The following is a 24,871-nucleotide window of genomic DNA, read 5'->3' on the forward strand; positions in this document are numbered from 1 at the left end:
TCTGGTTTTGACCAACTATATATAAAATGTCAAGAGATAACTTTTTTGTGATCTGGCGCTATATAAATAAAATTTGATTGATTGAGTGATTTAATTGGTTTTCCCCTGTAAGTCGCTTTGGAAAAAAGCGTCTGCCAAATGCGTAAACATAAACATAAACATCTATGAATATTTATGATTTATGACACATGTCTAGGTCTTTTTTCACCATTCAACAACTCTTTTCATTGACTTTATTTATCCTCTAATTACTTTGTTTAACGCATTAACGCCTGAATTTATATGCAAGTATATTAAAAAATATTCATTATTTGTGTTTGCTTTCACATAGATGGTAAATTAAGTGGAGATTGTTAATTTGACAATAGCAAAAATAGATAGAATGTTGGGTATGTTACATATTTACCGCAACAGGCAATAAATGTAAAAAAAAAAAAAAAAAAAAAAAAACAGGCATGGAAATGGTTTTTATTGATGCCATATTATTTTTAGTGTCCTGACTGCAACACCAACTATTTTAACTATTATTATCCAAACAAACAGAGCTCAAGCTTTTCATTGGAATGTAGGTGTCAGACTCATTTTAGTTCAGGTTCCACAAACAGATCTATTATCTCAAGGAGGCTGGACCAGTAAAATAATAACACAGTAACCTATAAATAATGACAACTCCAAATGTTTCTCTTTGTTGTAGTGCATGGAAAGTAAAATTACATATAAAAATCTTTACACTTATAACTATCCTTTCATAAAAAATGGGAATAAGCTGAAACTATGAACAATCTAAGTGTAATTTTAACAATATTATGCCTCAGTTTCTTACAGTGGTTCGCAACCTTTTTTGGCTTGTGACCCCATTTTAACATCACAAATTTCTGGTAACCCTGGACATTCAAAATGGACACTTTTTTTTTTGTTTTTTTTTACTAAATTAATATGTAATGATCATGCAATAGTTTGCTCTACTATGTTGCAAATAAACATTAATTTTAGATGACATTTAGTCTATAATGTATATATTATGGACAGAGGCAGTGAAGCCAGGTGTAGATTATTGCACAAGTGAGAATTTGATTTTCCTTGGTCAGGATATGTACAGTCAGTCCAGCTTGGATTTACAAGGCTGACAATTAATACTGAACAAACAATAACTCAAACTATGAATTATGAAAGAGCTGCAGCATCTGAAACCGACACATGAACATTTGACAGAAACAGAACCACAGTGCGTCAGTTCAGCTTCACAGGTTGTCATGTCTTTTATGTATTGTGATTGTCTCTCTCAATCACCATATATTTTTATTAGTAAGTGTTATTTTTATTTTTATCAATTACTAGAAATTTCAGGCGACCCCATTTGAGTTCCAGGCGATCCCACGTGGGGGTTCCGACCCCAAGGTTGAAAAAAATGGTTATAATTTTCACATGCACATCATAACTTACAGAGCACAGTGGATCTACTGTACAAATACAGGGTTTTTCAAAAAGAATGAACTGATTCATTATGCAATATTTTAATAAGGAGAAGCAATAGAAAACTCCAGCCAAGTCACAAGTATTCTACTCACAATCAAACTGTTATTTCCTGTTTACAAGTGTTCAGTTTGGCCACCACCTGCAGCAGGCAACATCAATACGATAAGAGAATTCCTCCCAGACACGTATCAGCATATCACGATCCACTGAGTTGATCGCTGTTGTTATTCGATGTTTAAGGTCATCGAGGTCAGCCATTCAGAACTTACAAAACTCCTCTTTCAAATGGTCACTGACTCTTTCCATGACAAGGCTTGAGAATGAAGCAATGCGTCATGAAAGCATTCATTCTTTCTTAATAACCCTGTACACAACACATTTAGAAATAGGCATCTGGAACTGAAAAATATATACACTATCTCAGTTTCCGTGATAGTAACGGTTATGTCATGAATTTGCTACTGTTGGCGTTAAGAGGTTAACATGGCTAAAACACAACCCTAGCTTCATCAGTTTCAACATAGCTCAACTGCAACCCTAATCCAAACCTTAACCCTAAAATGGGTCACCAGGGACTGGTGAATATTACAAGGTTATGTTTAACTGTGATTTAAGACATAGCGATGTGTCTGCGTTGCTCTTTTATGTCCGTCAAAGAAAAGAAGTGATGTTTGCACACGAGCATGGTGAACGGAATGACTTAGTTCAGGATGGTAGCAGGTGAAGGTGTTAGCTGACAGATTTATTATTTTCAGAGTTCAGAGGGCTGTTTGAAATGGTACAGAGTTCAGTTAGTGCTTTGCAGCTACAGCCACATGGTGATTTACAGAGACGGAGTTGTTCCACAGCGGTGTACTCCACCAGTCACAGTCTGACGCACTAGAAGAAAACCAGTGACAACACATTTCATCTGCTTATCGACCCATTAAACAGAATAGATTAATGATGCAGACAAATAGAAATGACTTAGCTGGAACATAGAATCTGTTCTTAAACTCTTCAGCTTTTTAAGAGTGAAGTTTAATAAAAAAAAAAAGAGATCATGCAGTTTATTCGTGTGTGTTTTGCATGTGTGTCAAGACTTTCGACTACTGTCGTCTTAGCTTTTCTGACCTTTGTATTGGCTCTGTAATTGGGGTAACATCCATTTAATTTAAACCTCTCTAAACTTCTCTTTCGCTCTCTCTCACACACATATGAGTACACACAACTGGCAGTGGGACTATAAAGCCAAAACATCTGTTTCTCTCATCAGATTTCTGGAAGCTGCTCCATCCAAACAGCTACGGAGTGGGGAATTGTGTGCAAATGTGAGTATGTGTGTTTTATTTATTTAATTTCCACCTGCTTTGGTTTCAGTGCATAAATTACAATGTGTTTTTAATAAATTGTATTCACATCTTTTTTAAGTATCTAAAGCCTGCAGAGTGACTCTAAGTCAATGCAAAATCTTAAAAAGACTCTCTCTGGTCTTTGTCTGTTGATGGTAATTGCTTATACTTGTGTGTGTTTTACAGTAGATGCTGTGAAAAGATAGTTTTCACCCAAAAGCATTCAATCCCTTAAACTATTTGGAGCTGCAATGCTGAATTAAATAATTTACAAGTTAATGAGACTATCATAAGGAAAGAAGAATAAAACGAGACAGAATGCAGCTGAAAGCATATGCACATTTATTATAGTCAGAATATTATCTGCTGGGTATGCCTCCAATTGTGTACAAAGAATGCAAATTTTATCATAGAAGACACAAGCTTTTACTGAATGTAGGAAAAAAAGTTACATAAACATTCAAGGGCAAAGGATTCCGATGACAATGGTACTTACAGCATACTCAGCTGTTGCAATGATAATCTAATGTAAGGTAGATGTATTGTTACCAAGTAGTGTTGGATGGAATACACTGCATAAACATAACATAACATAACATAACATAACCTAACATAACATAACAAAACATACAACATAACATAACATAACATAACATAACATAACATAACAATTTTCTCAGCAGTAGAATTAATAATGTTGGAAATGTGTACTCCCAGTGAGGTTGGTGGATGTGCAAGTGCTTATTTGCATGGTAGTTATTCTGTATCTGCAAGAATTAAAGTAAAGGTGTAGAGTCCAGTGATGTTGTTCAGTTTAAAGGCTGATGCACTGATGAAAAACAGAGGCAGAGCTGAAGATGTTTTGGAAACAAAGTGAGAGAGGCCAGAGTGAGATGGTTCTGACATTTGCAGGGGAAGGTTAGTGAATACATTATTTGAAGGTTGAGAGATGGAGTAATAGGCAGGAGGTAAAGAGGAAAAGATCAGTGAATGTGAAGGAGGAGTGCAGGGAGTTGGTGTGAGAGAATAAAGTTCAGAGTCAGATGAAAGCAGATGATTTGATGAAGCGACCCCTAAATAGAAAGTAGTAGTAGTAGTTGTAGTAGTAGTAGTGTAGTAGTAGTAGTAGTAGTGATAGTAGTAGTGGTGGTAGTAGTAGTAGTAGCATTAGTAGCAGTAGTGGTGGTAGTGGTAGCAGCAGTAGTAGTAGTAGTAGTAGTAGTAGTAGTGTAGTATAGAGTATAGGTAGTAGAGATAGCGGTAGTGGTGATTGTAGTAGTGGTGGTAGTAGTAGTAATAGTAGTAGTTGTAGTGGTGGTGGTAGTAGTAATAGTGGTGGTAGTAGTGGTAGTAGCAGTAGTAGTAGTTGTAGTAGTAGTAGTAGTAGTGTAGTAGTAGTAGTAATAATTATGTTTGTTTGCTCCTGATATGAGTGTTAGTGCTCTTATTTTTATCTCCAGTTTAGTTTCCCCCAACTCCGAGGAAACACCTGTCTAACCTAAAAAAAAAGGGATTTTAAGGGCTTATTTATCCTCTGTGTTAAAGGTGCGGGAGACTTTCATGACCAATTTTTATTCAGATCTGTAAAACCTCAGTCAGCCTAAGTATCACATTCTGTACGTTTTTCTGTGATTACTCACCTGAATCTCTTGCATTACGGTGAACAATTTCGAAGTGCCATCACCATAAACAGTCCATGTGTTTACAAACGAGCCGGGAGGTCACTCAGGCATCTTCGGAATTTTGTTGCAACGTGCTTTGTGGGAAGCGAAGGCTCGCGCAGCCACCTTACAGCGAGAGCTGGAACAGACACGATTGGAAACAGCAGGAACTCCCTTCCTTCTATGCATAGTCCTCCAGCCGTTTCCAGCCATTTCTGTGTTTCCGTGTGTTGTATAACACCATATGGTCGTGCTGCCACTGCTGCTGTCAGGTGGCTGCAAACCTCCGTTTCCCACAGTGCACGCCGTGACAAAATTCCGAAGATGCCCGACTGACCTCCCGGTCGGTTTGTAAACACACGGTTTTTATGGTGGATGGCACTTCGAAATTGTTCACCTTCATGCAGGTGAGTAATCACAGAAAGACTTACAGATTTGTGATACTTAGGCTATGACTGAGGTTTTACAGATTTGATGAAAAATTGGTCACGAAAGTCTTCAGCACCTTTAAATTCACACAAAGCCATCGTGTGTTCATTCCATATTTTTTTTTCCGTCTCCTTATGGATGCAGACCAGTTCAGACCATACAGTACCACTGGGAACCAGAGGGGGCAGTGTTGAGATTCGATATAAAAATTCCAGAAATGGTGGAATTTTTCCAAGAGTGACTGTGTGAGTTGGTGAAACTACCAATATATTTTGACAACTAGCTCTTCTCAGTATTAACATTTGTAGCACCTCCTCTGTCATTGTTATGTTTATTATTGACTTTCGTCTTCTTCTCTAAGAGAATTTACTGTTCTTGCTGGTATTTGGCCAGTATGTTAATTCAAAGGGGCGCCCTCTGGTGGATTAATTGCTAAATGCTCATTCCAATGCATGGAAGCATAAGGGCAGCGATGTTTCCACTGTTTGAAACACAGACATCTGTTTTCGTTTGTACACTACCAAAAGTTTGGACTCACCTGGTTTTTCTTTTTTTCATGACTATTTCCATTGTAGATTCTCACTGAAGGCATCAAATATATGAATGAACACATATGGAATTATGTAATTAAAAAAAGTGTGACATAACTCAAAGCACGATTTATATTTTAGATTCTTCAAAATAGCCTCCCTTTGCTTTAATTACTGCTTGGCACATTCTTGCCATTCTCTGGATGAGCTTCATGAGGTAGTCACCTGAGATGTTTTCCAACAGTCTTGAAGGAGTTCCCAGTGATGTTGAGCACTTGTTGGTCATCTGCGGTCCATCTCGTGTCATTTAAATGAGAAGGTGGGTCCAAACTTTAGACTGGTAGTGTATGTAGAGCATAAATGAGCCTTAAGAAGTTAGCTATGTCCATTTCCATTTCATAACTACAACAACCTTACAATGTAGTATCCTGTTTTCGTTTGTTTGTGGATGGTAACACCCAATTTTAATTTCAGAAATGTAGATAAGACCTTATTCCAGATTTGAGAACCTCAGATATGCCAACTGGGGTAGTCCAAAAGAAAATGGGATACTGGTGCATGTATCTTCATGTTACCTGAATTTTGACTACTGACTATTAATACTATATTCTGAATATGATCAAAACCAGGATAAGTCACCATATTAGGGTAGTAATGTAAATACAATCCATGACTTTGTACATTTTAAGATGATTTCCTGTCATTGGAGGGGTCAATAATTCATGACTTGCTCCTTTGGGTCATGCCAGAGGTTAGAGATGAACCAAACCACCAGGGGTCTTATTATGAATGTGCTTATTACCCTGCCCCCCAAAGAGGAGGCAAGGGGTATTGTTTCTGGTTTGGTTTGCTTGTTTCATTTTTTTCATTTTATTTGTTATTTCAAGCATTTGCAGAATACATGCAAATTCAAAATTCCAAAATCATTTATCTACACTCGAAAAGGAGTGGGAAGAAGAAAAACGTATTTAATCCCACCCCATTCTCATCATTAAACAAATGAACATAATAACGTTTTAAATACTCACTCCTGTCCTTAGACTTCAAGCCAGAGCAATGAACAAAATAGCCTATACCAAATTAGAATAAACTCATTCGACAGTATTTACATTATCATTTGTTTGTCACATTTGTTCTTTGCTTGTTTTAACAATTTTGCAGCAAAACTAGTGACCCAGAATAGATGTCATTACATTTTGGGAAAAGTAGGTCAAAGTTCAATTTTTTATGATTTTTTTTTTTTTTTTTAGAATTTTCCCATTTACTTATCATGGGCAATATATAATAATAGCTTTATTGTATAGCACCTTTAAAAACAAAGTTTACAAAGTGCTTTGATAGAGGGCACAACAGCAGGATACAAGAAGCAAGTAAAAACACTAAAACAGAAGCAACACAATAACAGAGATGCACACAACAAATGCAAAAAACATGACACTTCGAATAAATTAAGTGAATCGGGTAAAGAGGGCAGGGATAACGTAACATGATGCTGTCAAATCAATGCAAAAAATTAGGAAATGAGATAAAACCACATGTATGAGAATATAGGTTAATAATCAAACAGGATAAAAATCAAATTTAAAAAATTTAAATTAAAAGGGACAGACATCACATAAAAGCAAGTCTATAAAAATGTGTTTTAAGAAGTGATTTAAAAGATGCCCCTGATTTCGCAAGGCTTATCTCCTCGGGCAGGCTGTTCCAAAGTCGAGGGGCCCTGATGGAAAAGGCCGGTCACTTTTTGATTTAAGCCTCGACGGAACAGCCAGGAGCTCTCTGTCCGAGGATCTAAGGCTGCGTACTGGTCATAGTCAACTAGCATCTCATCTATATAGCTAGTAATCAGTAAAATCTTAAAATCAATTCTAAAACACAGGGAGCCAATGGAGGGATGCCAGGATGGGGTGATGTGATGTCACCTGTTAAAACCAGTGAGAATATGTGAGGGGTGGGGTTTGTTGTGCCTGGCCCCACTTATTTAATTTAATGGGACTCCACTTGTTTATAGTCATGGGTAGTCAGTTGATCTTTTGAATCTGAGTTTGGTACAACACCGACTGACCTTTGTATCCTCAGGCCTCACGTTAGCAGCCGATGTCACATCATGGTTTGCAGAACTGACGTGTTGACATCCCTAGCCTGTCATTGTGTGTCTGCTCTGTATACGCTCCTCCTGAACTCCTGAACCTCCTTCAGGCCAATTATACCCCTGTATCATCTCCCTGTCGTCTGTTCCATTCCCTGTGTGCTGCTGCATCTTGTCATCTGATATCATAAGTGTCTTCTGGTTGTTATTTACTCTCCTGATTGGATACATCATGTTAAAGCAGGATTTGATTCAGAGTCTGTAACATAGCAGATGTCCTCAGTACGGTTGGGCCGATAGTGTGAATGGGCCCAATAATGGATCAGCCTTAAAACACAAAACATTTGAAGCACCTCATAAACAAACATAACAAACATTTAATAATTTTGTCTTTTGGGTTGATCCATTGTGGTGTCCAGTAGAACTCTGGACATTTTCAGGGGTAGATAGATTTAAAACTCAGCTTTAATTACTGATTTACAGCATTAAGCCTTTGTGCTGGTTTGATCCAAAAATAAGGAAGTGGCCAGCAGCCTTGAGGAGTGGCCTCAGTATCGGCCCTGACTGTATTTATCAGAGCACAGAGGAGGCTCGGTGATGAGTTCTGACACTTTTGCTTTTCCTTGATTGTAATTAGAGGGGATGGGAACAGACGGCGCTGCCTCAGCCCGCTGCTTCTGTCAATCAGCCCATTTACATGGATATAATACAAGACTGTGATTACGCAGCTGAACACACACTCAGACACACACACTGTTTTCGGATTTAGACAAGACTTGAGCATTGTTGCATTCCATGTGCACCTTTTTCCATGATGTTTTTCTCTCTTATAATCAGAGTATTCCATTTTCCTCTGGCTCAGATGTATGTGTATACTTTATAGATGACATTTTTTCCACATTCATACACAAAGGACCATATATAGCTACACACTAAGGTCTACTGTTGAAATTTGGTTGAAATGCAACAGCACATAATATTAGTGTTATCATTCTTAGTTATATGAAGAAAATGTTTAATAGGAAGAGGACAAAAGGTGGAGATATGTTATCAAAGTCAATCAATAAATAAACATCCAAAATGGAAGATAAGTGAAGTTTGTGTTGAACTCTGTTTTGTGTAGGGAGCATGCTAACATTAGCTAACTACAGTCCTAAGTTAATGACTGTCTCAGTTGGTTAGAACCATATAACAGCCTGTGCACTGATTGTATGTAGACTTTGTATGTAGACACTGGATTTCCTGTGTCCTTCACATTGAATTTAATATACAGCAGAGTTTTCAACCCTGGGGTGGAACCCCACGTGGGGTCGCCTGGAATTCCAATGGGGTCACCTGAAATTTCTGGTAATTGATAAAAATAAAAACTTACTAATAAAAATATATGGTGAGTTGAGGAGATAATCACAATCCATAAAAGACATGACAAACTCTGAAGCTGAAACTGAAGCACTGTGGTACTGTTTATCTTTCAAATGTTCATTGTGGTCAGTTTCAGATGCTGCAGCTCTTTCATAATTCATAGTTTGAGTTATTGCTTGTTCAGTATTAATTGTCAGCCTTGTAATACAAGCTGGACTGACTATACATATCCTGACCAAGGAAAATAAAATTCTCACTTTGTGCAGTAATCTACACCTGGATTTACTGCCTCCGTCCATAATATGAATTAAGCAAAAAAAAAAAAAAAAAAAAAAAAATCTGCCAAAGGAACAATTGAAAATTATCTTGGTAAGATTTCTTGAAAAACAATTTTCAAGCTCTATTGTATAAAAATAAGTTTTTATATCTCACTGAAAAGTTACTCCTCAGGTGATTATGTCTTATTTTAAGTGTGATGAGATATTTTGACTAGAAATGAGAAAAATACACATGGTAAGATTTTGATTTTTGCAGTGTAGTGTTGCACACCATCACTGTTGTAGAACAGAAGAGACTCACAGACAAACTCTGAAAGTCAGTGAAAGGATTCTCAAAGAAAAAAAACACAAAACAATCCTGGTTGTGCATGTTGTTATTATGGATGCGAGACAGTCATAGCTTAGAAATGAAGTCAGAGTTAACAACAACTTCAGCACAAGCACATGAGCATGCTTGAATCTTAAACCTATAGCTATTTCTATCACCAACATTTACTTTAGATTTATTTTGCTTTGTGTTTTCTACAAAGTAACTCAGAGGAGCGCTGGGATTATTTTTTCATGTGGAAGCCAAACTAATGAGGCCTAGCGCTTCCAAACTGTTGCCTCCTCCTCGATCCTTCCTCTTTTCATATCTGTCCGCTCCATAAATTCCACTGTGCTCTGTTGTTGTAGATATCTTTGCTGCAGATAGACATGCATGCATTCATATGAATAGACTTGTATGTAACCTAAAAAAAACATGTGCCACAACCATGAAAAATAGTCAGCAGTTGCAGCCAACGTGGAAAGAAAGAAGTATTTGCTTTGGCTGTCACACTGAATAATTGTTGACTTACACTGATATACACATAAAACATCACACTGTGCTCCACAGTAAAGATAGATAACATCCAGGGAGGAAAAACAATACTCTTTAGATCTTATCATTAGGCTTGTGTGGACTGTGTAGCCAGTGCTCAGAACCTGGGCTGTGAGAGTTGGATGTGGTTTAGAGATAGGGTCAGGTGTTTAATTGTGACAGTAAATGTTAGGGAATGTATTAAGTATGGAGGTGTTGTGTATGTTTGTGTGTGAGTGATGCTAATTGGCTCATCCTGCAGAGCCAGGGCTGTGAGCAACAGAAGGGGAAGGTGTTTAAAATGCAGAGAGCAGTCACGGCTGGAGGAATGGTAGCTACAAAACACACTCTCCCTCTGTCGCTCCTTTGTTGCTGCTTCCCTTCCCCCTTTCTCCATCTTCCTCCCTCTGTCTCCTTTTCTTTCCTCTGCACATGCTCTCCCTCGGCCTCCCTCTCTCTCTCCGTCTTTCCCCGACACCATCTGGTCATTCTGTGTGAGTCAGCGCTGTCGCCCACTGGAGGCTCTGCCACCCACACACAGTGACAGTGACATTTCAGATCCCCAGCCCAGAGGATGTGTGTGACAGTGTATAATACTGCCTGTGTACATGAGCCATGCTTTTATAAATACTGTACACTTCCTGTCTGTGCTATGTACATGTCTCCTCTACAGTTGCATGGTATGTTAAATCATTGTAGTTATTTATTTTCAAGCCACATGACTGTACCCTGCATGGAAATATACTGTAACTGAGACAATTAGATTACTAGTCCCTTTAAATCAGAAGGCAAATTGTGGGAACATCAACCCTTTCATGCATGCATTGTTAATAAACAAGTGGTATTTTTAACATAAAACATATCAAATCAGATTTCTTTAGTATCTTATTACTTTATCAAAATGCCCAGCTATTTATTAGTGATTCCATGCATCAACAGTTTAACATGTAATGGTATTAATTGTTTAAACATAAATACATCTATAAAGCTCTTTCCACAATAAGAATATATCGTTGATTTATGAAAACAGATCATTTCAGTGTAAAATGTAACTGTCCACTGTGGTGAAGTTCATGAATGACTGATTACATGTTGGGAAACTTCAGTCTCTGAGACAAAATTACAAAAACCATGAGGATTAAACTGCGATCAAACAATTCCCTAAACATTAGATTATTACAGTCTTTCTATGTAACCACGTTTTGGATCCATATATATTTATAAAGACTTTATTTATCTCAAAGGGGAGAAATTCCAAAGTCACTGCAGCATTTACAGTAAAGTCAACCTAATACATATTAGAAAATGCAATGGCTCAATCAACCCTTTATCAGGCAAGTGACTATTTTTGGTAATTTCAGGATACATTACAAGACAGTTACCGTAGCAGTTACATTGAGGAGAGTGAGTCAACAATCTGAGGTCCAATGTGGTCTACAGGGTCTGTAAGGTCCACCTCTGCATGAACAGTGAGTGTACCTGTTTTGTTAGGTACCATGAGTAATGGTAATGTAAGGAATGATGTTCAAAGGGAGAATGTGGATGTGGACAGGGGTCTGCATCGGCACTTATGTTGGTCTAATGTTCTGAAAGTGATGTTCTAAAATAGATGTTCCTCTCACCTTACATGTGTTTTTCTTACATTTTTATATATACTTCTTGAATTATTATTTGTTTTTGTTTTTTTGGCCACTTACGGGAAAGGAACCAAATGTGGTAACTTCATCAGCCATGATTTTCTACATAGTAAAAAACTGGAAAAATTTCACAAAAGTAATAAAGTCTTGTTATGTCCTCCAATAACACACTAAGGGTAACATTTTGAATTTCAGAGTATTTCTATGAGTGTCCTATAAAGAGTTAAGAGTTGGAGTCATTACTGCAAATAATGTAGCTTTAATTAAAGACTGAATAACTGTCCACTGTAGTAATGGAATGCATGAAAGGGTTTAAGCTATCTAAACATGACCAAGCACAACGCCACAAAATAATCCCCTCTACTGTCCTTATATTCCATTACTTATGTCTATAGTAACTGCCTGTTATTAATCAGTACAAGCAAATGGGCAAAACACACTCTATACTCTACATGTGCGGCTTTGATCTGTTTGCTGTTGTTAGCTTTTGTTGTGTTATTTATGAGGAGTCTCACTCAACAGACCGAGACAGATGTAAATCATGTCTATGGGCTGATATGCAAATTCTGTGTGTGTGGCAGACTGTGGGTGACTCTAATCTACCATCATGTTATATACAGTGTCTCTCTTGGTAATTTTCTGTAGCTTTCACAGCATTTGTAAGCCAGGGATCTGTTCAAATACAACAATGGGGGGGGGGGGGGGGGTGACCATGGGGTGTTGAGTTTGCAACACTTGTGAAAATAAATAATAGAGTAGATGAGGAAGCAAGACAGGGAAAAGAGAGGAGTGAAGGGGGGAGAGGAGGAAAAAGAGGAGATGAGATGAGGAAATAAGAGAGGAGAGAGAGGAGATGAGGAAACAAGAAAGGAGTAAAGGGGGGGGGGCAAGGGAGGAGAGGATAGCAATGGATTCAGTATCATCTGCAGTTTGTGTAAACTGCATTTGATTCCAGTGACATTCATGGTACAAAGAGTCTTCATTGTCCAGTTAGTCTACAGTAGTCATTTGATGATGCTGCTCCAATTGAGTTCCTTATCTTACCATTTGTTGGTTGTGACATAACACCCATTTCACATAAATGACTGACGCCTTATTTGCACTGCAAAAGCCCAGGAAATCTACCTTGTTTTGTTTTGTTTTGTTTTTAAACCACATATATTTGCATTCTGTGTGAAAGTAGCATGGCATCAACAACAGTATGAAAAAAAATGATGACAAGAGAAAAAAACAAAAAACACCCTGGTTAAAAGGGAAAGATGTATGATGTGATACAGTATGTGTGCAAGCCATGACTGTGGAAAACATCTGAAGAAACAGTTGTCGGGAAAAAGGAAACAGCATTACAGTTGACATTGTGGAATTGGGAGATGGTGCAGTTCAGTTGGTTATCCATCAAAGCACAATTATACTGACTATGACTGGTTCCATTTTACAGGCAAAGCTCGAATCATGACTGGTCTTCGTAACAGCAACACAGTAGAATTTATCTTTGCTTGCACGGGCTGTTTTGTGTTAAAACCTTGATTCCACCAAATAGAATCACAAACAACAGCACCAAAAAAGAAAGAAAAAAAAAAAGCAATAATATTTTCTTTCTCTTTAAAATGGGAAGCAAATAGGGGTCTTTTGTGTTACAGTACAGTTGGATCGGGGGGGTTGTGCGAGCCCTCAGATATCACATAACTATCTCTAATATGAATGCAAATGAACTCTGAGGATGTTTTCATCAGGAGGACAGGCTCAAAATACCACATGCAATTATTTTCTCTCATGACTGATTGGAGGGATTACATCAGAGAAGCTGAAAACTCAGTGTTTTCCTTTTTAGTAACAAACATCTAACAAAACCATCTGGAGACATTCATCATTCACTGTAGATAAATAAATACAGCAACTTTATGGCTGTACCAAGACAACAGGGAATGAGTTTAGAAGTTAGCACAATCCATGCGTTTACATGACAGCTTTTATTCCTGGTTTAATCTGATTAAAGGTTAGATCCTATTCAGATGCCCATGTAAACACCTTATTCCAGTTGAAAAAGAAAAGTTCAGATTAAATTTAAACCTGATTAAAGTCACTGGTTTAATCCTCTTTAATTCCGATCTAAATTATTCCTCCGACATGTAAACCCTTTATTCCGTTTGGACTTTATTCATTCCATTCTGCACATGCTCGTTGTCTTGTACTGTGACGATGACGCACACATTCTGCTGGCGGAAGAATATGCAGTGCAGTCTAGTCAACCCAAACCATTCCAGTGGGCTATTCTGATGGGATCTACCAACCTCTAAAACCCTGAAGGAATAGTTCACCACTTGTTTTTTATTCATTCATTTGTCATGCACTAATGAGTTTGATAAGTGGGCAAATCAGTTTGCACAGCAGTGCACCGACTGCCTTGTTCTCGCAGCCCTTCTGTTAGCTTATCTTAGCCTAGCTTAGCATAATCACTTCATTCCTATGGTCAGATGTAGCCAGGCTTTTATAGGTGATTTGTAGTATTTTATGAGTGATTTTGTGAAATTCAATTCCCCCTAATCATTACGTTAGTCCGGTGGGGTCAATATGATTACAAATTGAGGCTCCAATCATGGTGATGTGACTGACTGCACTAATAAAATCTTGGGAAATAAAAACTAATGCAAAGCTAAAACGGTAAAGCAAAGCTAATTTAGCGCATGCATCCCTTCCAACAAAAAGATTTTCCAACTTCCGTCAACACAACAGTCCCAAGATTGTATAAGTGCAGTAAGTCGCAGATCTAAAGAAATACTTAGGGAGAATAGGATTTCAGAAAATCACTTACAAAAAGACAACAAATCACCTTTAAAAAACTGGCTATGTGTGACCATAGGAATGCAGTGACTATGCTAAGCTAAGGTAACAGAAGGGCTGCGAGAACAAGGCAACGTGAGCACTGCAGCGCAAACCCTTTTGCTCACTTATCTACCTCATTAATACCTCATGTAAACCTTTATTCAGGTTTAACATTTCCATGTAAACAGAGGAGAAAATACTTTAGTTCCGAATTAATTTCTTCTGGAAAAATAAATCGGATTTAAAAAAAACATCATGTAACTGTACCCAATGTAACTGTTGATGTGTGAAGCCTATTCATCATCTGTATTAGGGTCAAAACACAGTAATGTCCTGTCAGAGCCGACTTTAATTGATTGCCATTCCAACATTTATTTCAATATAAAGTAGCTCCTTGTTTTGGATAATCCCTTATGGTCCAACTAAAGCAAACATAATTTTAAAGTAAAAATGGGTCATTTAACACCACAAATCTGTCAAATTGTCTCTAAAATGTCCCGTCAGAGAGATTTCGAATACCGTGTTTTGACCCATTAGTAGTAAGGGCAAGAATATACATCCATCCATCCATTTCTTCTGCTTATCCGGGACCGGGTCGCGGGGGTAACAGTCTAAGCAGGGATGCCCAGACTTCCCCCTCTCCAGACACCTCCTCCAGCTCTTCCGGGGGACCCCGAGGCGTTCCCAGGCCAGCTGAGAGACATAGTCTCTCCAACGTGTCCTGGGTCTTCCCCGAGGTCTCCTCCCGGTGGGACATGCCCGGAACACCTCCCCAGGGAGGCGTCCAGGAGGCATCCGAAACAGATGCCCGAGCCACCTCAGCTGGCCCCTCTCGACGTGGAGGAGCAGCGGCTCTACTCTGAGCTCCTCCCTGGTGACTGAGCTCCTCACCCTATCCCTAAGGGTGTGCCCAGCCACCCGACGGAGGAAACTCATTTCGACCGCTTGTATCCGGGATCTTGTCCTTTCGGTCATGACCCAAAGCTCATGACCATAGGTGAGGGTAGGAACGTAGATTGACCGGTAAATCGAGAGCTTCGCCTCTCGGCTCAGCTCCTTCTTCACCACAACCGACGGTACAGTGACTGCATCACTGCAGACGCTGCACCGATCCGTCTGTCAATCTCACGCTCCATCCTTCCCTCACTCGTGAACAAGACCCCAAGATACTTAAACTCCTCCACTTGGGGCAAAGACTCCCCACCGACCCGGAGAGGGCAAACCACCTTTTTCCGGTCGAGAACCATGGCCTCGGATTTGGAGGTGCTGATCCTCATCCCGCTCGCTTCACACTCGGCTGCAAACCGCCCAGGGCATGCTGAAGGTCCAGGTTCGATGAGGCCAACAGGACAACGTCATCTGCAAAAAGCAGAGACGAAATCCTGTGGTCCTCAAACCAGACCCCCTCCGGCCCCTGGCTGCACCTAGAAATTCTGTCCATAAAAATTATGAACAGAACCGGTGACAAAGGGCAGCCCTGCCGGAGTCCAACGTGCAAGAATATACAGTTATTTGAATTTAGATATGAGGAAGACTCACATGTCATCTACACCATGCTCAACAGGTCTCTTTTTAGGTAACTCTATCTTTGTTGGTCATTGTGACTACCCGTTTTTTTTTTATCCCCTAGATTTTTTATGATTGATCGCCGATTGTCGGATTCTTAGGCCACTAGACACGGACCCAACACAATCATACTCAAGTACAAAGTGCCTGGCCCCTCATCTCTTTCTGCTCAGCTGAGTAGTCATAGCTCATCAGTTCTCATCACCGTGTACAACACATGTCAACGACGGCACAGCGGCCCCTTGGCGGTCTATGCGTGTCTGTGTTGTATTCGTGTGATTAATGGAGACTGACAGCGGTGAGCAGATTTGCGTGTTGTTTCTCATGGTGTCATCTCAATCAGACACATTTTCAATACTGCAGCCAAGTTACAGTTTTTATTTCTATCCTTTGGTTCCCATTGGCAACCGTCTAGTAATATATTTAGAATTTAAAGTTAAAGAAAAATGTAATTGTTTTGTCTGGTAGATATGTTGAACTTGTTTGTCATGTACATTCAGACACCCTCACATTCATCCTTTTTTTTTTCTATTTTTGACCCTCCCTCTCTGCTCTCATCTCCCCTGCCTCTCAAGCCCTAAGTGGATTAAATGGATTCGAAACACTAGCTGTAGCCACGCTAATAGCATTTCTTGAATTTTAAGCAATCCTCTGTGAATTGATTCAGAGTCTAAAGAGCAGCGGCGTTGTAACTGAGATGCATGAAGTGCTTTCAGTAGCTCACCCACAAGAGACAGTGACACATAGTGTACATTACCCGCCTTGGTAAGGTTTATCTAATAGGCTCTTGGTGAAATCTTTTCAGTGATACTTACAGCTAAATCTCAAAATGACTTGGCATTAATTTCAGTCTTTAGATGAGCAAGAGTAAAATAAAGAATTCAGGGGATTCAACGTTTCTACCTGACATTGCATTAACATTCATGTACATTAGCCTGTATGTTTGTCCTAAGCAATCAGTGGAGAGACACATTTATTCTACCGTCCTGTGTAAGTTGACATGGAAGTTGTTGTAGGAGTTCAGTAAGTGGACTCAGAACAACCTCAGTGTCCAAACATTCAGAGCTCCTCAGCTAAATTCTACTACTTACAGATGTTCCATGTTGCCTCAGAACTTTGCATAAAGTGGTTTATTCAGCAGTTTATAAATAATTGTGTGAAAATGTGATTCCCAAACTGTGGTTACTTCACAAATGCAAATAGATACGATAACATAATTCCATATAGGGATGCACCGATACCACATTTACATGTACTTACATTTGATTACCAGCTGATACGAGTACTTAATACCATTACAGTTCTTAGTTCCTTTTGAAAATGTGCTTTATTGTCATTGTCATTAGTCTGACTGTAACAAAGTGCTGCTACTGACATAAGCGTTTCTCAATCAATCTCCGCACTTGACATTACTCCTCCGCCACATACCTGCTGCACTATGAGGTGAACGTCACACTGCCATCAAGTGGTATCGGTGTGTTTGTATCGGAGCACTTTTGCGAGCGCAAATATTAGTACACACACTTAGTATTGGACGGATACCCAATACTGGTAACATATTGCTGCATCCCTAGTTTAATATATTCTGCATTTTGTGTAACATTTATTTGTATTTATGAATACACAGAAACTGTGAAACTGAGTTTGATAGAGTTTTCAACATCGCTGAGCAAAAAAGTCTATAATTACCTTTTAGTATATTATAACTGTCGTGGTTTGACAAAAACAAGGGAAGTTCCATCCACTTGCAGGCTGTAGAAAATATACTTATCTGTCACATAAAATATATGATTAAATATTGACTAATCACAGGTGTTTTCAGACATGTAGGGGGTTTGAAATGTGACTGATGACTGCTAAGAATGTCCAATACATGACTTTACTGCCCTACTCTGAAGCTCAACACAGTGTGGATTAGTGCTTCTCTTATCCACAATCCAACATTAGGTCATGTATATTCATATTTAGTTTTTTTGGACTGAGAGGAGAGAGCTGCAAAAGGCAGACATGTATTTTCCTACTCTAGCATTCCCCCCCTGGTTTTGGCTCCTCCAGTTTTAACTTATTTGACCCCATCTCCTGCACCTTCTCCATAAGCAACTTTGGAACAGTTTGTTTGACTTTGCCTGACAACCAGACAAATGTGAGGAGCTCATGTTTCATTGGCTTTGACAGATGCATCTGGCCCCCTTCCCTTTCAGATAGATTTCCACCCGGCCAACTCCACGATGGGCCAATCACAACTGTTTATCTGATATAGGGTAGGCTGGACGTGATGATTGACAGAGGAGCTCCATGAGGCACTTTTGTAAACAACCAAGATGTCAGCCGCTGATTTGGAACAGTCCTTTGAATCCCCCGGTAAACAGCCCGGACAGTTCATTTTCTCAAAAAGAAGAACAACGGACTGCATTTAAAGCCTTGATAGTAAAGATGTTTACCGTATGTAATTTACCAAGTGGTCCTGTTGTATTTTGTTGCTCTGATTGTTTGCTCAGATGCATTTTGGTGTGTCCTTGGAAATGAACTGAGAGGTTCCCCACACGTCGTCATTTAAGAATGGGTCCCTCAATACCAGGCAATGTATAGACCAGGGACAAACAACAACATAGTGACTGTTGTCTTCAAAACCTGTCCATTATGCTGATTATTTATAAAATTTCATTTTGGAGACTATTAGTTTTGGGCTGGAAATATTGACATGAACTGTCCATGATATCATCCTGTGCATGGATTTCAGCGTAGAGAACATACATTGGATAGAAAACTCTTATGCTCACTCCTACACATCTGTGCAGGCTGTTATATGCGTAGGCAATCAAGACAGTGTCACAACTGAGTGAAAGACTGAACTCATACGTACTGAACGATGCTTAAAGGAGAAAATGGGTTTATGAGGTTTTACATGACAACGAAACAAAGCCTGTGGTTGAAACATCAGAGTCCACTGGAAGACGGGATCAGGATGGTGGGAGTCGGGTTATGGCTATGAAGCAAAATTGAATGAAAGTCCAATAATGCCTATGGAGGGATGAAGCAGTGACAGCAGCAGCAATGATCTGGCATCGCACCAGAGCAGAGGAGCTGCTTATGTAGGCTCCTAATGGAGATCTGCTCCAGGTGCAGTGCCAGAAGGTGAAGCTGATATTGAGTCTGAGGGAGGGGTCAGTGGCAACGAAGGAATGCACCATGACAGACAGTTTGCAAATCTCAAAAAACAACCATCTCCAACACAAAACACACTTCAACACGACCTCTAACCGAGCCCATGTGTAACCTTCATACAGTGAACCTATACATAAACTCTTTAATGTTGCTACTTTAAAAGACTGTAATAAAAGACAGTGAATACCAAATAGTCAAGCAAAAAACAGAAAGAAGCAGAGGTTTTGCTGTGAGGGACAAAGTCATAAAGCAATAGTTTGACAGCCTGAAACACTGACAGTGTGTAGAGCCAAGTGGCTGCAAGCTGGCAAGACGTTCACAGCTTGAGAAATCAAAGTGCCAGTGCCAGTCACCTCGACAGACAGAAGGGAAAAGGAAAATGAATGTTTTGCACAACCTGTCCTTGGCCTCCAGTGTGCCGTGCTGGCCTCTACATCAGGCATTAATTGCTACTTGTCCCTTGCTGATGCAGTCTTTTCATTGCTAATTTTAGGCACCGTTTAATTACGAGTCTTACTGCAGCTTATACGGCAGTATAACCTGATGAAGTGATAATGACTGAGGGGAGAAGGGACAGTGAAAACAGACATGCAGAAAACAAACAGTGTTACTGAGCAGCGCTTGTTAAGATGGGATACAAATGCTAGCCTTTATCTGTTTATGTATTTGTAGCCTTTCAATGCACCATTCTTACTTACCATTATTATATGTCATGCTTTAAAAGGTTCAGTATCTAAGATTTGAACATGCTTGTGTCCTTGCATAAAGTTTGTTTCAGAAGCTGTGTTGTGATGGAGCTGGCCATTTGACATGTCAGCTAATTTATTTTTTTAGCTAATGCTTTCTCAGTTACCTTATCATACACACACACACACACACACACACACACACACACACACTTATCATGAACAAACCAACTACTGTTAGCTTAGAAGTGAAGTTGGTAACACTTGTGCACAGATGTTAATAGAAACTATTTCCTATTTTGCAGATAGTAATTTAATATCTAAGGCCCAATATCTAGATTTGCATGCTTATGTGTTCATGTGAGACTTGTGGTGGAGGCTGCGTTGAATTGGGAAGTGGTTATTTGTTGAAGTTGACTCCATTTCTAAGCTAATAGTATCTAATGTTGTACACTGTTGCAGCTGTAGAGGAGCTGAAAGGGAGGCACTGATGAATTCAATGATTTTACTTTAAAAAGTCCCTGAGTCCTCAGCATAGAAATCAATGTACATGCTGCTGTCATGGAGTTAGGCAACTGAGAAAGCTGTTGTCGTAGAAATACATTTAACTATAGTAATGTAACCATAATTGGGTGCCTTAACTCATTTATTTTTGCACTGCTGCATTACACTCAGGGCTTGATCTTTTTAAAGACGCTGCTTTTAACTACAGTAATGCCTTTTAATAATATTTATATTCACTATTTATACTTTGTACAGTTTATATTTTTTAGACTGCATTGTTATTATTGTATTTAAAGCTTTATATTATATTGTCGTATTTGTATCTATGCTTCATTTTCAAATTATCTGTCAACCGTTTTATGTAATGTCTTGCTTTTATATTCCGTTTACCTGCCCAGGGACTGCAGATGCAAATGAGCTCTTAGCTAACTCTAGTGTAATCGTGTCACTGTACAATGTCCCTGTCAAATAAACAATGAAATAAATGCTGACACACAAGCTTTAAGATGGACACAGTTAGAGGTGAATGTGACAATCAACTTTTACAGATTATATTATGATTGTGTAAACACTTATAGGAAAATATAGTATTCCTGTGCAGTTAAAGTACTGTAATTAAATACAGAAGATCATGCAGAGTTATGCGATTTAAAAACGATGAATAGCAATACTTTTTCACAGTAACAACTTGTAGCAAACAAATATTTGGCATTTTCTCCTCAGCATTTGTGTAATGACATATAAAAACCTGTTGTCAGTGGACTGTAATTCTAAATAGTTGTGTCTGAGCCCTCATTTCAGACAGCAGCTCTGCTCTGTATTCAAACAGATTCAGACTCACTGAAACCAGCTGTGGTATTTGTTGAGCCACTGACAAGCTGCCAAGATATTTTCTGTTTAAGCAGGAGCTGTATTGGCTGATGTCTCTGACTGGTAAATGCAAAATGCTACCCTTCTTTTAGAGATCATTATGGCATCTAAGTTGGCCCGTTTCTCTGGGCAATAATTTGATTGGAGTTGATTGGATTTGCTGCCACAGTTACAGCCCATCTCTGTGAGTGTGTGTGTGTCACTGTGCTTAATGGTGCTTTTCTAAAGGCTTTATTAGAAGTAATTTGCTGCAGCGAGTGCTGACTGATATCTGGGCCATGACCCTGTCTTTCAGTTGAAGGGTAAAGAGGGAGTCCCAGCCACACTGGAAATGGCAGGGCCTGCACCCTGTCCATATATTAGAGACTTTACACTCTGCGCTGAATACATTGAATAACACTGAGAATGGACAGAGAGGAAGAGGGAAGTGACAACGCCCAGCGAGTAAAACCAGTCCGAATGTTTGACTGTTTCAGATTATGGACATATGTTTCTTTGTTGACAAACTGTATTTTAAAATTCAAGTAAATCGATCAGGTATGATGTCTGATGGATTAGTTTTACCACAACTGTGAGAATGAAATTCTCAGTCACCCACTAATGCTGCATTTCAGAGTGCTGGGAAGTAGAATATATCTCACTTGGCGTTAATTACATCCCACTGCAAAGTATTCCAGGTGATCCATGTTGAACAATAAACATGGAGATCGCATATGTAAGGAACTATTTTTGTTATTGAAGAGGCATTTTGACTGTCAACAGTTCAGTGTTCTCATATACAAATGAGATGGAAGAAGCGAAAATGATGGATGAGCTAATTATACATTATGAAGTTTTCTTTCATTGTGAACTTGCACACTGTGCACTGCCATTGTTGTGATGATGTCACGTTGTAGTTTGCAGTGAGGTCGGGGTACTTCTATCTGGCCCCACTTTGCAACAAGGACCTCCGGCTTGGACAGGTGTTCCAATGCATTTTATAAAGTTGGACATCAAAAACTTCCCATCTCCCAGGACTCTGGAATGCAGCATGAGTCTATCATAAAGATAGAAGAAAAGGAAAATGTGGGCCTTTAAAACTCTTGTGTTGAAGTGGGAGTCAGTGGTCAGAATGAGGGGAGGACAAAAAGGATAAAATGTGACCAGCTGAAAAACTAAGTGGGGAACTCAACCAGCCAAAAGGGGCTGTTGTTGCCTAGGTAACTCACAGCCACCTGAGCAGCTATGCTCCAGCTCCTTTTAAAGCCACCTGACTAATTACAGCCAGGTGAGGAAACCATGGCAGGTGAACCTGATAATCCTAAATGACCTGTGGTCAACCTTCTAACCCAGAGGGAAAACAATTGTGGGGTAATCTGTGCCGTAACACCTCTCCCCTAAAAGACAACAAATCTGTTAGATTTGTTGACAAACAAACTCCCACTTCAAATTAAACATTTAAGAATAGATCACCATAAAACTGGACAGGGATCTGGGTAAAACAAAAGTGTATTCACTCTGAATCATTTTTCCTTTTTATTTCCTTTCAATTTCTCTGTTTGTTTTTTCTTTTCTTTTTTCAACCCTTCACACTTACTTGTCATAACAAATATGTTGATCTACAAGAATCAGCTTCCATGAAAAAAACTGTTGACTCATTAACTGCACGGTATAGACAATCTGCTTCAAAATGGTCTCTTCCTTTAACATGTCTGATCTCAAAACGTAGTTCCTGCAAAGCTAGACCAGCTAAGTAGCCTGTGATTGGCAAAAGCAGACTGCTGCAGGAACACCAAAGGATTGTGGTCCGTGTACACCATTAACATAGAAATGTAGACATGATTTTAGTGGTTTACTCTGCAGTTTGCTTTGTATTTTTGGTTCAGTAGAGTGAGCTAGACAAGAATAGCATCGATTACTCAGTTCAGGCTCAGGTCTAAGTTATCATAGACATGGAGGAGTCAGAAAGGGTGGGGGACTAAGCGACTGTCAGTTCTAAAAGCTTAAGGTTTATTGTTAACTGACGTATCTATGATATAAAGCTAATGATAGTGTTTGTCTAGTAGGTGAACGTCGAGTAGATGAGTCGACCATGTTCCATAGATACAGAGCGTGCTTCAAGGAAATGGTACTAATCCCAGGCGTGAATACTAATGAATTATAAAATGGTTTCAACATGAAATGTGCAAAACAGAAAGGGCAGCACACTGACTGATAGAACATGCATTGGTCAAAAGTGACGCGTGGTAGAGAATATGAACATGGTCTGAAAAGACAATGATTGTTCGCCTTGTGCATGTTTGTTTGTGTGCTAATCTCAGCCTGTATGACCATGCATAATGGTTTCACAATGCTGATCATTCGAATACCTTACTTCATACTAACATGCCTTAACAGTCTCTGGATAGCATAGCATCAAGTTTGTCATAAATATGTTTAATTGTATTATTTGTTGGTACTGTACGTTGCACACATGTATTAGCATGCTAACATACAGTGTATTAGCATGTAACTATACCAGCAGTGTGCATGTTACAAGATTCCACAAGCAAAAGCATGCATAATGATATCATATTAACATATTACTTGTGAGTTTTTTTAAAATCATATATATGCTACATGCATATTATGGATGTGCATTTCCATCACAAAGAACAATGATACGGATCTCAGTGAAACCATCCTTTACATTAATAGTACATTTATAAAGCAAATACCGATGTAGCACAGTGTGATTCACTGCTGTTGAAATGTGGTGTGATCTGAGTTCATTCGACACATATGATTTGCTCGATGTGATGCATAAAGACAGTGATGCTGTTCAATTCAATACATAGTTTAAATTGGTTAGTTTGATTTGATTTTTCTGGTTCTTAAACAGACAACAGCTAAACAAAACAATAATAAAAATTACTTAACATATTTGATTTGCTGATTTGAGTGATTGATTTGATTTTGGTCACAAGTTATTGACTGAATTTATAGTAATAAATTATAGATAGAGAAATGTAAATATAGATTGTCACTGATACACATTTTCAGTTGTTGATGTATTGATAGGACTCTATGAACCTTACATTTATAGTGTGTCTATTGTACATGCATAACAAATTCTTAAGAAGTTTATACAGAAAATTAAAAGAAAACATATTTAATATAAAAATAAAGAGTATATTGAAATCCCATATAGTCTGAGAAACCTACATTTTTTAACTCAGCTAGGTGAGTAAAACTGCATGTGTTGGATTAAATGAAGGTTTTCAAAGTCTGACATCTGAATAGTTCACATTTCAACACATTTTAGTGACATAAAATGCATTTGAGTGACATCCAAATGTTAAGCTCCTCTTAGTCTAAATGTTTCATGACAAATGCCTCCATATTTAGACCAGCATTGCGTGGAGTGCCGTGAAATGTACAGTACAAGAAGTACAGTGTGCTGGTGTGGCTGAATGTGTGATATGAAGCAGAAAAAAACGACTCTAGACATGAAACTCTCATCTCCTCAGTGACATTAAACCCACCATAGAAGTCTGAACTTACTAGACTCAGGAGCCATCATAGAACACTGTTCCGAGATTTGGAAATCTTTGCCGTATGAAGCTTAGTGTTCCACATGAGTGTGTGGGATCTGTAGTCATTTA

At 38.8% G+C, this 24,871-nt stretch overlaps 1 protein-coding gene across 1 annotated transcript in view; it reads left to right on the forward strand.

The window, feature by feature from the left end:
- The first annotated feature begins 2,726 nt into the window (after window positions 1–2,726).
- LOC115412950 (ecto-NOX disulfide-thiol exchanger 1-like) overlaps window positions 2,727–24,871 on the forward strand; it is a 117,384-nt gene continuing 95,239 nt past the window's right edge. Inside the window, exon 1 of the mRNA XM_030125635.1 lies at window positions 2,727–2,786. The gene's annotated coding sequence lies outside the window, so the exon portion shown is untranslated. The remainder of the gene's footprint in view (window positions 2,787–24,871) is intronic.

This window comes from Sphaeramia orbicularis, chromosome 21 (assembly GCF_902148855.1).
Source record: "Sphaeramia orbicularis chromosome 21, fSphaOr1.1, whole genome shotgun sequence".
Taxonomy (NCBI): Eukaryota; Metazoa; Chordata; class Actinopteri; order Kurtiformes; family Apogonidae; genus Sphaeramia; species Sphaeramia orbicularis.